The sequence below is a fragment of the Xenopus laevis genome, chromosome 8L, assembly GCF_017654675.1.
Source record: "Xenopus laevis strain J_2021 chromosome 8L, Xenopus_laevis_v10.1, whole genome shotgun sequence".
Lineage (NCBI taxonomy): Eukaryota > Metazoa > Chordata > Amphibia > Anura > Pipidae > Xenopus > Xenopus laevis.
The window spans coordinates 92,963,128-92,978,149 of record NC_054385.1 but is presented as its reverse complement, the minus strand read 5'-3'; the positions used below and the strand labels follow the sequence as shown (position 1 = coordinate 92,978,149).

Genomic DNA, 15,022 nt, shown 5'->3' with positions numbered 1-15,022 from the left:
AAGTTGCGAAAAGGGCCTTTTGGCACACAAATCTTTATATGGGGATTTCACCCGACCAGAAGCCTACTCAGCACAATATCGAATACAACGATATCTACATATATAAAAAAGCCCCTCACCGACCCTGCCACTTCATTTAAAGATGATTATCTTATATCACCACAGGAACCATAACCATTGCACCGTGGACTCAGGAGCTTTAACTGGGAGCATTATTCTCCTAACAAAGTCTCTCATTTGGTGCCACTGGGACATCGTCCTCACCAACATATGGATTCTACTTTTTCCAGATGCACACCTATTTATAGCATAATAGTATAATATAATTAAGGCCATCTACAGTGGTCACACAGTACACAGTAATTGCAATATCCATTTTAGTTTATTTCTTTGTTTTGTTGCACTTTTCACACGCGACTCGGTTGAATCGCCTGGTGAGCAAACACTCAGTGGAGAGGGATCCCTCATCTTACATGCAGCGATGCTGGTTTTAAATGTTTTTTATTTCTTGTGGCATGGTGACAAATAAATATTGCCTTTTAATTTTAAATACAACATTTAAGTTGTGAATTTGTAAAGTAATATTGGTTGGCTATTTGAATTGGAGGTGAAGTCCCTTTGTGTACATATATAGATTCAGAATTTATATATTTATTGTAGCTCGGGTAAGTTTTCTCCTCTCTTTTGCTCTCAAAGACAATTCACACCTAGACTTCCCAAGGCAAGAAGTGCATATGATCCTTTCAGATAAATGGTATTGATCTTGTAGGACACTAATTTTTATCTTGAGTGTATACAGTAGAACCCACTTTCACATGTGTGGAAGTTACGGCTTCGTAGAAATTCTGTCATTTATTTGCAGTCCTGTACGTGTAATCGGTGTTCTTTTCTTCCTGCATTTTATGTTTTCCCACAATTTATGCAGCTTTTTAGTGGTCCCCGGGAAAATAAAAAAATCAGGTTACTACTGTACGTAGAATACTTGCCATAAGGCAAAACAGGACAGTCACAGAAAAAGCAGATATTAAGTGGCATCACTGTATATAATAAACTGTTTTCAAGAATACTTTCATATTGCCTTTAGGTTGTATAAATCTTTACAGAACCAAAAAGAGGGAGATTTAGGCCAATGGTGTAATTTTGATCTTAAATGGGCAGGGCCATGGTAGATCAAAGAGGGTTGTGGTTAAAATATCTGGATTTTCACAATTGTGGGAGACTTGGGAGCACTACTGTATTCATGTTAAGAAATATTTTATATTCTGCACTAATGGGAAGATTTCTACTTCCTCCACTGCTAATATAAAATAAAACTATTCAAAATATAATTATTGTTATTAAATCCAAACCACGCATCTTGAGTTATTGTACAACTGAATTTGACAACCAGTTTTTGACTGGGGTTTAGAATTTAAGGTCGTTATGACTTCTCTATTTTGCATTTTGTCTTTTACATAACAAGGGTAAGTAGCCTACCCTCACTCTGCTTAAACGCAACACCACATACAATACCTCATTTCTCACCTACTTAATTCGATCTTGCCCACTCCCACACCTTGTGTATTACTCCCTTCCCTTTAGACTGTATGCCTATGCATAGGGCCTTCCTCACCTTTTTGTACCTGTATTGATTGTGATGTATGTAACGCCATATGTTCTATGTATATAATTCGTGTGATTTAGTTATATAATCACATTTACTTTACAGTGCTACGCAATATGTTGGCGCTATATAAATACATGTTAATAATAATAATAATAGTAATCCAGAAACTGCCAATGACAGCTCAGTGCTGGCTTTATTTTTATAGAACAGTTAGGAGCTATTATACTCTAACCTTTAGATGCTGGCTTTTTCTTCTTATCAGCTCAACTCCCCAGCTCCTGCTCCCATAAGCTCTTCAATAAATCATCATTTAAACCGAGGGAGTTGTTCTCCCAATTCCATTTATAAATATGATTATTCCTACAGGCAAGATGTTATTAATTGGAAATAGGTGAGTCTGAAATATATGTCAAGTGATTTGACCTGTCCCAGCTGCCAGTGCATGGCATTTGTATTCAAAACCATGAAACTGAAACACCATACTTCAGGCTTATCAGTGGGAGCTAAGGTTAACTCCTGCAGAGGCCAAAGAGTAGATCAGGTGAAACAGGCTACGAGATAAGAGAACCGTGAAGGCTAGAGTGTTCTCAGATGTTCTAAATGCACCAGAAGACACTCAAAGGGAACAAGGAATTTAAAACCTGAACTGATGGATCCTTTCTGCACTAGGCAGAAGATTCATAAAGGTCTATAGCTTTCTATTGACATCTCCATTTAACATATGCACACATATACATTATGTACTCTGCTAAAATCAATTATAGTCTGTCAATAGAACCAGTTATCTATAAATGTAACTGAATGAATTTTCTGCAAAACATCCAAACAAAAGAACTGATTTAAGGGATTTTGCTTGAAAGAACGATTCGCTTAAAAACTTCATATATTTATCTTTGTACAGAGTGCCCTTTCATAAACATTTAGCAATACATTTCATTTTGAGGGGTGTACCTGTAATCTTCCAAAAAAACCAAGCAAGGGTTTAAAGGAAAACACAAATGAAGCTAATCTTGGCAGACTGCTCTTACTTTTCATTTCTCTAGTCTTACAAGGACTTAAGGGAAAAAAATAATACTGGCAGTATCCTGCTTTTTAATGGGATATCGTAAACAAACGAAAAAAGCGTAAAAAACCCTGAAATTTAAACCTCATATAATAATACAGGTATGGGACCTGTTATCCAGAATTCTTGGGATCTGGGGTTTTCCAGATAACAGATCTTTCCGTAATTTGGATCTTCATACCTTAAAGGGCAAGCCAACCCCAAAAAAAAGTTGCCTAATAAAAAAAATACATAATTCTAAGCAACTTTCCAATATACATTAATTAATAATTTTTAGTTATTTGTAAAAACACTTGCTATTGAAAGCAGCATTTGCTTAATTCCTGGTTGTTAATTTTTAAACAATGTTGCAAAAGTCTTTTTCCAGCAAAGACAGATCTGTTAATCAACTGCCTTGTTTTACATTGTATCAACATAAGATGGAAATAGACGCAAAGATCCGATCGTACGAATCCGTGATTCATATGTTTTTTGGATCGTGTGTGGAGTGTCCCCACATCTGTCGTGCCATGCCGATCGGTTGTTCAGTGGATTGCACAGGTTAGAAAATCTCTGTCGGCTGCCGATAATATCTCTGTGTATATTGGCGATCTGACGATATCAGTGAGAGATTGTCACCAGCTTTGTCGGACATAACTTTCGTACGATTGCTGTCAGGAGCAGAACATCATCTGATCTGTTCTTTTTCTACTTGATTTGATCTTAGGGGCAGGCCACATAGGGCGTTTTGGGGAGACTTCGGGCGACTTCGGAAAGGGAACCGACATGTGATTAGCGCCAACGTTTTTTTCATTTTAGCCGGCGCAGGAACAGGGAAGGCGTTTGGGGAGATTGGTCGTGCAAAAACGAGGCGATTAGTCGCCAGGCAACCAAATCTCCCCAAAACGCCGTGTGGACTTACCCAATAAGGTTAGTGGCAGGTCAGGAGATGGGGAAGTTCGAGGATCGAACGATAAGATCTTTGCATCTGTGGCCAGCTTTAGTTACCAGTGCAGAGAATAGAAAGGGACAGACACTGCTTTTAATAGCAATACAAATACAATAACTTTAAAATAATAGAACATTTGTAATGAATGCATATTGTCAAGTTGCTCAGAATTATGTTTTCTTTTATTAGGCAAATTTTTATTTTGGGGTTGACTTGCCCTTTAAGTCTACTAGAAAATCATGTAAACATGAAATAAACCCAATAGGCTGATTTTGCTTCCAACAAGGATTAATGATATCTTATCTGGGTTCTTACAGGGTTCTGTTTTATTAGTACAGAGAAAAAGAAAATCATTTTTTAAAATTCGGATTATTTGATAATAATGGAGTCTATCGGAGGTGGCCATAATTTGGAGCTTTCTGGATAATGGATTTCCGGTTAACAGATCCCATACCTGTACTAATAGGTACGAGATATTCTAGTTAAACATAATAAAATCAGCACATATTTTAATGGGCTATATCCTACATACTAAATCCAGTAGCGCAATGAGTTTATCACATTCTTTATGCAGCTACAATGCATGGTGTTGTTCATGTAATATACTCATGATATATTACAGGCTGATTTTTAACAAATGTGATTAAACAAGAAAAACATATATGGCAGAAAATATGATTAAAAAAACAAGAAAAACATATAGGGTAGAGTATAGGAGTTACACCCATGAAGCACCTCTGCTTCACTTCTCCCAAATTCAGACCTTTGCCTGGCATCTGTTTAACCAACAAGTGTCGATTGCTGAGCTCAATGCATGCAACACAGGCAGCAGCAACTCCAAGGCATGCTGCTGCCTGGAAAATATAGTGGCCCTGCTGACGAGTAACAAATACATTATGCCTCAATCAAAGATGAAGTTCACCATATTTGTTATTGTATCTATTTTCTATATTGTTTGTTTCATGTTGTATTTCTTTTTATATTTACTGATGAATATAACAACTGTTATATTCGTATATATATATCCCAACATTTGAAAATCAGAAAGAGGGACAAAAAGATCTGTCATGCGGGATGAAAATATTTTTAACCATGCCCATTTTATGGCCACAACCCTTAAACACCACATACATTTTACACAATTTGGCAGGTTGTGGAAGGTTTCAACACATTTCTGGGGGGGTTTTAGGGTCAGGTTTTATATACTATTACAGTTTTGCTAATGAAGGTAAATTGCCCTTTAAGCGACAAGTCACAGTTTCCCCAAAAGTCCTGCTTATCTTAAACAGTTGTATCTTTGCTTATCTTATATTTTTATTTAAGATATTTGCTATTTTCTCTCATTTGCTGCATGGAACAAAGCTTTGTTGAGGTTACCTTATCTGCCTTGCTCACAGAATTAGTGTATTGTTTATTGCAGTCTTGGAACTGATCAAAATAAATGCTCGTTTCTTTCTATATCAATTTATGATGAATAGTGATGAGCGATTTTTTTTTCTTCATGGATTCGTGGCAAAATTCCACATTTAGCCATCTGCAAATTTTTTCGGAAGCGGTGTCAAAAATTGTCACATAAAAATTTGCAAAAAGTTGCCACAAGGACATACCCCATTGAATTTAATGCATTTGGAGCGAGAAAAACTTTAGCCTACTGACTTCAGCGACTTTCAGCGAAGCGAAACGGGACAAATTCGCTCATCACTAATAATTAACCAACAAACGCAGAGCTGCCTGGGAAGACCATAACTCTGTTCTAAATTAATTGTGCTCCTGTATATTATTATTACTACAAATGCCTAATTTTGCCTGTCAAGTTGATTAACCGAGTGAGCCCCATTTATAGAACTGTTTAACTTTACAACTCTATTCCTTATAAAACATATAAGTAGGATACTTATAGTCATCTTGGTATTAGAGGGCTAGACACAGCCTACTGGTCTTATGTTTGCATCCACTATCCTAGCAGTGCCCTTTTCATGGGCTCAAATATAGGCTGCACAGTGGGTATCAAAAGGAATTATTATGTTCTCTCCATGTCTGGGTGGGTTTCACCCAGTTAATTGGCTCCTGTGTGTGAATGTGATAGGGGCCATAGACTGACTAAGCTCCACTGAGGCAGGAACATATATGAAAGAATAAAAGAATAAAAAGAATAATAACTCAGGGCCAATGCCAGTCCTCTTATGGCATTATTTTAAAAAAATATATATCATACAACTGTAGGTTTCCAGCAGCTTTCCTAATTTTTCATTAATAGAATACCACTATTATAGTAAAATACAGCCAATTTATAAAATATTGCATGCAATAATAGCCTGTGGTGTTTTATCAACTGCAGCATTGTTCTTTGCCCTAATCATAAGTCTGTTGGGATTTAATGTGGCCGAGTGACTATTAGTGGCAAGGCAATTATATATCAAATTTGGTTAAATAAACTCAAGCAAGACAAATTGTTTAATCTGAAAATATGCATTACTTTACAACAGAAAACAACAGTATAGCATAACAGGTCTGTTATTGGCTAAATGATGAAGAAATGAAGTTCCTTGCTCTCCCTAGGAAGAATTCCTAAAAAAGAATTCCGTATTTCCATGCAAAATATAGGGGGAAACAGTGTTAAAAAAGTTACAGCAGATAAAACAGAGCTAAATAGCTTTTAGAAGAATGTATTTGAATGTGGACCGCTGCATATGCAAGTGTGCTGTTGGGAATTCCGAGTTTAATCATCATGTATGAATGCAAGAGGAAGAAAAAGAATATCTAGAATATTTATGAACATTGAAGGCTCAAAGTTGTGGCTAGAAAATGTTCAGGTGTATTCATCTTTGCAAAAGTCTTTTTTTCAAATGAGGGTTTTCACAGTACTACAATATGCTGATCATACAAAGGAAGATCCAATCCTTGTTGTGAAAATGGCGGGCCGATTTTGGTCTGATGCAATCATTTAGCACTGGTCATTTGGGCCTGCATGCAGACTTTCATTATACAAATACTCACACCATGGGAAACAACATACATGAGGTCTCACCTGGAGACATATATAATGAGTATGATGGGGAAATGTTTTTAGCAACATCATTTTATTCAAACCTTCAAGTTTCACTTCAATCTCCTGCCCTTCCCGATCATTTGCTTTAGTTAAGGCAAATTCTTGATTGAATTTCAAGCTTGCTTTTATTTTGAATTGGGTTAATTTCAATGAAGTAAGGTTTGATTTATCGATTAACAGGCTAACACTTCTAAAATGGAAATCAGCCAGGTGGCTATATATAGTATAATAAATGCTGGAAGCTTATTGGCCTGTGTTTGGGGTCCTTGAAGGGCTTGTCCTTGCAACATCTGTCAGGTTTGAAAATCCTGCCAGACAAGAGCCATGTAAGCAAGTATGCAGTTTTTTCTTAATGGGCATCCAGAGGTCCTCATTATAATCTGATCATTGGCCCATGGGCTGAAGAATCAGATCACCCTAATACTGCACACTTTGGAATATTCTTTTAGTTTTTTGAAGTTGAAATATTATGAAAGCTTGTCATGAGTTTGATAATATCACCTTTACACGACTTTCATAGTTTGATTTCAAAAGTTAAATTTTGACTGGCTAACATATCGTACGTATGTCCTTTACCTGGAATTTAAATACACAGTTGCTCAGTCAAAATGTTGATGTGGGAACATGGCACACCAGTATAAAAAATTAGTAATTATTTTATGACATACTGTTCCTTTATTGCAGTGTGGTCCCAGTAGCTTGGGATATATCTAAATGGACAAAGTCAACATTTTGGATTATTTTTTATCTGCCTGATTAGTAGACATGAAATTCAGCCACATCAACATTTAAATGCAATAGTGTATTCATTTGGCATACCAAAAGAAGCATTAGTAAAAAGCTAGGTCGTCACTGTGTAGGGGCTGCCTGGCAGTCCCCATAGTATTTAGATTCAAGGGAATAGGGCACACCTCTATAAAAAAAATTAGTAATTATTTTATTACATAAATATACAGTCAATAATGGGTTTATGTAATAAATGGCACTATGTTTGCCCAGGGGCAATAGCCCATAGCAACCAATCAGCAGGTAGAATTTACTAGTCACCTATTTCAATGCAAGCATTTTATTGGTTGCCATGGGTTACTGCTCCTGGGCAAACTTATATTACATATGGGGGTAAATGTTAAAGGAAAACATTACCCTTGAACAATCAGGGTTCTATACAAATATATTGCAATAACACAGCTCATATGTAAAACTCTGCTTCATGTAAACCATTTTCATAATAATATGTTCCATTGGTTAATCCTAAATAGAAAATTGTCATTTTAAGAACTAAGGGCCGCACACTGGGACCATATGATTCAAGGTGCACACAAACAAACCAAACATGTTGGTTGCTTAAGTATTCATCTTGGGGGGTATAGTTTTCCTTTAAGACACAGGAGAAATTTATATATATATATATATATATATATATATATATATATATATATATATATATATATATATATATATATATATATATATATATTAGGGATGCACCGAATCCACTATTTTGGATTTGGATTCGGCCCAACCCCCGAATTACTGCCGAACCCGAACCCTAATTTGCATATGCAAATTAGGGGTGGAAAGGGGAAAACATTTTTTACTTCCTTGTTTTCTGACAAAAAGTCATGCGATATATATATATATATATATATATAGATAGATAGATATTGTGTATGTGTATTTGGAGAGAAGCACACCAAATGCAATAACTTTGAAGTATTTGCTACTGTATATGTTTTTGAATATAACTAAAAATTTCACCACCGAAAGTATAAATTTAGTTGGAATCAATGCAAATGCTGATTTCAAATGTGTTATTTCTGGGTGAGTATGCAGAGTTTGCAGCACTCTCTGTTACATAACACTTTCTGTGCCAGTCAGCTTGGCTTTGACTTAATGTATTTTACTTGTATCGTGCCAGGGTTGCATATTTAGAAATAAATGACATGTACCTAGAAATTCTGTTTAAAACTAAAAGCCTTTCCACAGTGAAAGAAGAAAGTCAAACACGATAAAAGCTAAAACAAACAGAGGGCTGATTTCTAGATGTCTGACAGGTCCACGTGTCCCTTTTGCTATGTAAAAATACAAAAGACATAAGAGTGACAAGCGTTTTCATGGGTTTTTCACTCAATGGACTGTAAAATGGGACAGAGAAAGGCTATATTTAGTGTGACACATTTGCCTACACTTTCAGGAGCAAGTAAGAACATTTTATATTGTACCCTCTCAAGCAGAATACAGAGCACTCCCTCACAGTTGGCCACTCAGCATTTTCAGTTACAAAGCATTAAATATGCACATGGGTTTCTAGCGTGAATAAAGACAATTTATAGATGAACGTTACCAAGGTGATTTTCCAGCAGCAATATAGATTTATTGCAGGATTAATGTGTGCATCAATAAACTGAAATGCATTAAAACAATATTGTAAGCGTGGAACAGGTTGTTAGAGTAACAATAGCTAATGACAGTGTAAAATTAAATAAAATTATCTTTAAACTACATATTTGTATAAATAATTGATATAGGATATTCGAGATTTGTAAATTACAGCTATAGAGTGGTGTGTACATGAGGAGCAAATTGGTTGAATACTGTACTTAGGAATGTGGTAAGATAGAGTATGTGTAGCTCCTAAAAAGATCACCATAGAAAGCAAGGGAAGAGTGGTTCCCCGGGGAATTGACAGTAATAGATCTAAGACAGTCCTAGCAGTGGTATCCATGTTAAGATGGCCATAGACATGCAGATTATAGTTTATGGTGGATTAATGATTGTCAGTTCCAATCTTCCGACCTGCAACTAACCATTCAGATTAAAATAAAGTAGTAAAGAGAACAAATTACATGATGCTCGGGCCATTAATTGACAGGCAGTAATCGTATGAAAATTATGTCCGACAAATACTAGTGACAGTTTCCCATTGATATAGTCAGATAGGCAATACATGCAGAGATATTATCGTTAGCCGATATAAATCTTTTAACCTGTCTGATCTACTGAACGACTGATCTCCATGATACAAAAAATGTCAGGACACTCCACACATGGTCCAAAAATTTTACGAACGGTGATGGCACCTTTGCGTCTATAGCCAGCTTAAGGCAGTCCCACATTAGGCCTGGGTAGGTGACCCTAACAAGAGGATCAGCAAGTGTTCCTACATGTATCAGCACAAAATAGTCAGGTCTGTGTGTTTCAGCAACCCAGGGGCTGACAGTGTGGTGGGTACTGCAGTGATATCAACCGGCCAAGGGAAATTGAACATGGTAGACTTTTTGACTTTTTACTGTAGAGAAGAACCTAAGCATTTTGGACTTCTCAGGGTAGAAGAAATCCCCTGTACTCTATGAAGGAATGCTCTTTAAGAGCTGAAAGTGGCATCAAATGTGAGTTCTGAAACACATGTAGGAAACAAATCTGTTTCTATAATTCTGCCTCCATTTTTATCGATAAATTTATAGACCTGCCTTTATTATAAACATTAGTACATTTAGGGGCAGATTTATCAAGGATCGAATTGAAAATCTGAATTTTCAAATTGGAATTTCGAGTTTATTTTAGTGTAATTCTACTAGGGAATAGTCCAAATTTGATTCGATTTTAAAAACATTTGAAATTCCAAATTTATCATGTACTGTCCCTTTTAGAATTTGAATTCGACTATTCGCCATCTAAAATCTGCCGAAATGGTGTTTTAGCCTATGGGGGACCTCTTACAAACAATTTGGTGGACTTTATTTTTTTCAAACTGTAGAAAATATGAAGGTGTGGGACAAATCCAAGGCAGCAACTGGACTGCAATAATTTCTTTATTGGGGGTAGAGATACACAACATGTTTCGGGCAGCGCCCTTTGTCAAGTGTTTTTAATACATTAGTCTTTTTTTTTTTTTTTTAGAATTTTGAGTTTATGAGAGTTTATGGAAGTTTTTAAAAACTCCTACAGACTCAAAATTCGACCCTTGATAAATCTGCCCCTTAAAATGTATTGTTACCATTTTGTATACAGGTACGGGATCTGCTTTTTGGAAACACATTATCCATATAGCCCTGATATTTTAATAGAAACCAGTCTAAGCAAAAAAAGTTAAAATCTTTCAGTATTTCCTTCTTCTCTTTAATAATAAAGCAATACCTTGTGCTTTAATTCTTTAAAAAAAAATACACTTTCACACTACTAAAAGAAAGATAAGCTGTAGTAAACAGGAAAAACAGGACAGAATCTTGGAGAACATAAATTATACAGAATATTTTAAGGCAAATTCTTCCCGGCTTGGTTTTGTCCATGGAAGAATGATTTGGCAAGACAGATTTGTCCAACTTAATACTAGATGAAGACTAGAGGAAGCCATAAGGGAATGTAGCTTGACCCCCTCTTTGACATGAGCTCATTCAGTTTTTATGTAAAAAAGTGGGACCTCTGCTTTCCATAAATGGTGTCGGACAGATTCTAAGCTGCATTAATCCATACTGGTGGTAAAACAAATGGGTTTTTTATTTTTAATATTTTTAGTAACCTTAAAGCATGGCGGTATATATTACAGATTAGCATTTATAGCCAGTAAGCAAGTCCACCAAGAAGACCTGTATTATGCTTCCTGTATTATATAAATATCAGACTAAAACTCCCAAAGCTGTGGGGAGAAAGGTGCAAATTACACAGAGATGAGACATTCCTGGATGTAAATGACAATTTCTGATGCTGGGAGATGATAGATCATTTGTGTTTTTTGAGATTTCACACATCAGAACTTTATTCAATTGTAGAACATTCTCATTTTCAAATTAATTGCATTATGCAAATGTTCCACATGGGATATATCCCAGGAAACAGCTTGTACTTATTACAAATTGTCTGACAAGTTCAATTCTTTGCTTCCTCGCTTAGCTTTCTTTGCCAACCACTGCAAAATATTTGCAAATTCTTTAAAAAAAAAAACAAAAAAACATATTACACTTTCACACTGGTAAAACAAAAAGTAGCTGTAATAGGCAAGTCAGGATGGAATTTTGGAGAACATAAATTATACAGAATCCTTTCAGTCTGCCAAATTCTTCCCAGCTTTATTTTGCCCATGGAAAAATCAGAATGATCCCTGCCAAGAATACTTAGATAGAGGCATTTTCCTAGCTAAATACTATATGAAGTCATCAAGGAGTGTAGCTTGTCCTCCACTATGTCTTACAGTTCCACTGGCATTTACTGTATAATTATTTTAAAGGGAAAAATACCCCCCCCCCTCATTTTGACATGAGCTCATTCAGGTTTATGTAAAAAAAAAAAAAAAAAAAAAAAAATCAGAGGGACATTAAGGGGCAGATTTATCAAGGGTCTAACTGCAAATGCAATTATGGTCAAAACTGTCAAATTGAGTAGGGAGTTATTCAGATTCGATTATAGTTTTTTTAAAAAATTTGATTTTCATTTTTGAGATTTATCATACGCTGGTCCTTTAAGAACCTGAATTTAACTATTTGCCACCTAAAACCTGCCGAATTGTTGTCTAAGTCAATGATAAAGGTCCAGGGATCAATTTTGAGTTGTTTGCCGCCTTCCTGACATTCGAGTTTTTTCAGAGAAAAAACTCTAATTGAGTTTTCTAAAATTCAAATCAAATTTTGTTTCGTTTTCGGGGTCGATTACATTCATCCAAGTTTAAGAAATTCTATTTTTTTAATAATTTTGAATTTATGGGAGTTTAGGGGAGTTTTTAAAAACTCACATGGATTTGGAATTCGACTATTGATAAATGTGCCTGTAAGTCAAAGCATCCATCACTTCCCAATGGAACAAGGTTTTACTTGTCATACCAATATCTTAAGTGTTATAGAATAATTAAAAATATGTAAGAATTGCTAAATTGCTCACCCCTAATACACTTCGGTTGGTGGGTCTTATAACTGATATAAAGAGTCCTCTCTCCTCTCCAACATCCAACTCTAGGCACCATAGGCTGTGAAAGTTATAAAGCTACAATTGGACTGTCTATTGCTGGATGACTATATAGATGCTCTGTGCAGTTTTGAAAGGCAATGTACATGTAATAGAGTTGCACACAGTATGAGTGAATGTATCTGTAGTGTAATGTATTGCTTGCTGTGTGCTGAATAATGGTTAAATCTCAGAACCTGAACAAGGAGTTGCTTTATGTGTACTGCATTTTCACAGAGATCAAAGCTAAATCCTGTTGAGCCTTTCAAATGTTTGCCTGGAGACCTGCCAAGAACTCTTCTCAGTCCAATTAGCACATAACTGTATTCCTCTGACATCCTGCTCTCTGCTGCATACCTATTTTATTAACAAAGGCTTCTCAAAATCAGCCTTGTTATCTGATCCAAGTAATTAAGTGTAGAATTTTTATTTTTTACATCTCAAACTAAACATAGACAAGAGGTACAAAATTCAGCTATTTTGCATGGAGGTGTCATAATACTATTCTTGAAATTGCTCTCTGAATTGCTTTCCGAATTCGAAAATCCCGAATTTTTTTTTTTTATATAAAATCGGACTTTTAAAAAAATCGCACATTTTTCTGAAATTATTAAACCCTGAGGGAGAAGTCCCAATGATTTTTTGATGTGCACTAGGTTTCGTCCAATACCCCAGAGTTTTCGGGCAAAAAACATAAGAAATCAGAGTTTTCGGGTGAAAGATCTAAAAAAAATTTGAAAATCTGATTTTTTTCCCTGCAAAGCAAATTTTTGGGAAACTGTAATACTAAATAAGCATAAAAAATCATATTGGATTTGATCGGAGTTTGTAGCAGAAAATGTTGAGCCAAAAATTGGACTTTGATAAAAAAAAAAACCTAAGTGTAATGTTGGAGGAAAGGGTTTCATAGAGATTTCTCACACACCTCACAAATCTTAATAACTTGGTTTTTATCAGCTTTATCTCTGGAAGTCAATCTCGTAAGAGGTTACACTATATCCCTCTAAGATGTTATAGAGTAAATTTCTTCTCAGATGTTACAGACACAGGCTGGGTATTTGGAGTATTTTCACAGGGATAGAATTTGGAGTATTTTCACCAAAGTTTTAAATTTGTAGTAAGAAAAAGATATCCCTTCTTTATCAATTATATTATAATGATTAATAATAATTAATAATTTGCTTATCCGTACTTGGTTTAATCATCTAGGTCACTATATAGAAGCCGTTTTTTAGTTACTGTAGCCCTTTGTGAATATGTTATAATTGATAAAGAAGGGATATCTTTTTCTTACTACTAATTTTCTACATACTGACTATATAGTCTGATCCCTTTTTAATCAATCTACTCTACATACCAGTAAATAGATAATTTTCTCACCAGACAAAATTGAAAATTTGTCACAACCAATCATGAATTTATTAAATGCAGAGTACAAAACATTTTGGTGAATTTATTTTGCATCCGTAAACGTTCTCTTTGTGTTGGCAAATATTATTTTCACCCGGTGAAATATCTCCAATTTATCAAAAGAACAAGAGTGTATTTTCACCGAGAGATATTTCACCAGGTTCAGGTTGGTGAACTGCCATTATAAAGACAGAGCAGTCATTTTTGCATCTCATGATCTACGTCATCAGGGGTTGCTACCTGTTCAGTTTTGACCCGAACAGATAGGTTTTTATTAGGCCTGTTCAGGTCTCAACCGCCTGTTTGGACTTCAGCCATGTGAAACCAGAAAAATAATTTGGCCAATAAATGAAAAACATTTAAATATTAAAATGTGCACCTTGATTTTTTTCTATCAAAGTTATCATCAAGTACAGAAAAGAAAAAGCAAATCAGTCACAAATGAGGAATTGGCATTGCTCTATTTCAAAGCTTTTTGAATAACAATTTTTTGTATAATAGATCCCATACTTTTAATTAAAGTATTGGACTTACTCATCAGGCAGAATATAGACATAGCTAGGGTTCCCACCTGTCTGATTTTGAACCAAACATCACAGATTTTCAAAAGGCTGTCCGTTTCAAAAAGTTTGGTCTGCTTAAAATTATTGAGAAGACTAGAAATTCGGCCAATTGTGTCTAATTGATGCAATAACCAGCCCTAGCATCATAGCCCCACCCAACATCATAGTGTCCACCCCTATCATCATAATGACCACTCCCAGTATCACTTGCCCCCCACCCAATGACATCAGCCCCTTTGTTCAGGTTTAGCACATACATTATTTCTTTATGGCTTAAATTCACCAGTTATGAGTTCTAATATCTATATGAGATGTTGTTGCAAAAATACGCCTGGGAATTGAGACAAACTTTGAAGGAGTTAAGTGAGGAGAAAATTCACCCTTTATTAAATATGCCTCTGTGAGTCTATCTGCTTGAATCCCCACATTGGTGGGTGATCTATCGGTCTATCAGTCTCTTACTGATCTT

At 35.5% G+C, this 15,022-nt stretch overlaps 1 protein-coding gene across 6 annotated transcripts in view; it reads right to left on the bottom strand.

Moving 5' to 3' along the window:
* The window catches only part of kcnh5.L (potassium voltage-gated channel subfamily H member 5 L homeolog), a 218,288-nt gene that overhangs the window by 59,604 nt on the left and 143,662 nt on the right, over nt 1-15,022 (bottom strand). The gene's annotated exons all lie outside the window — the stretch shown is intronic.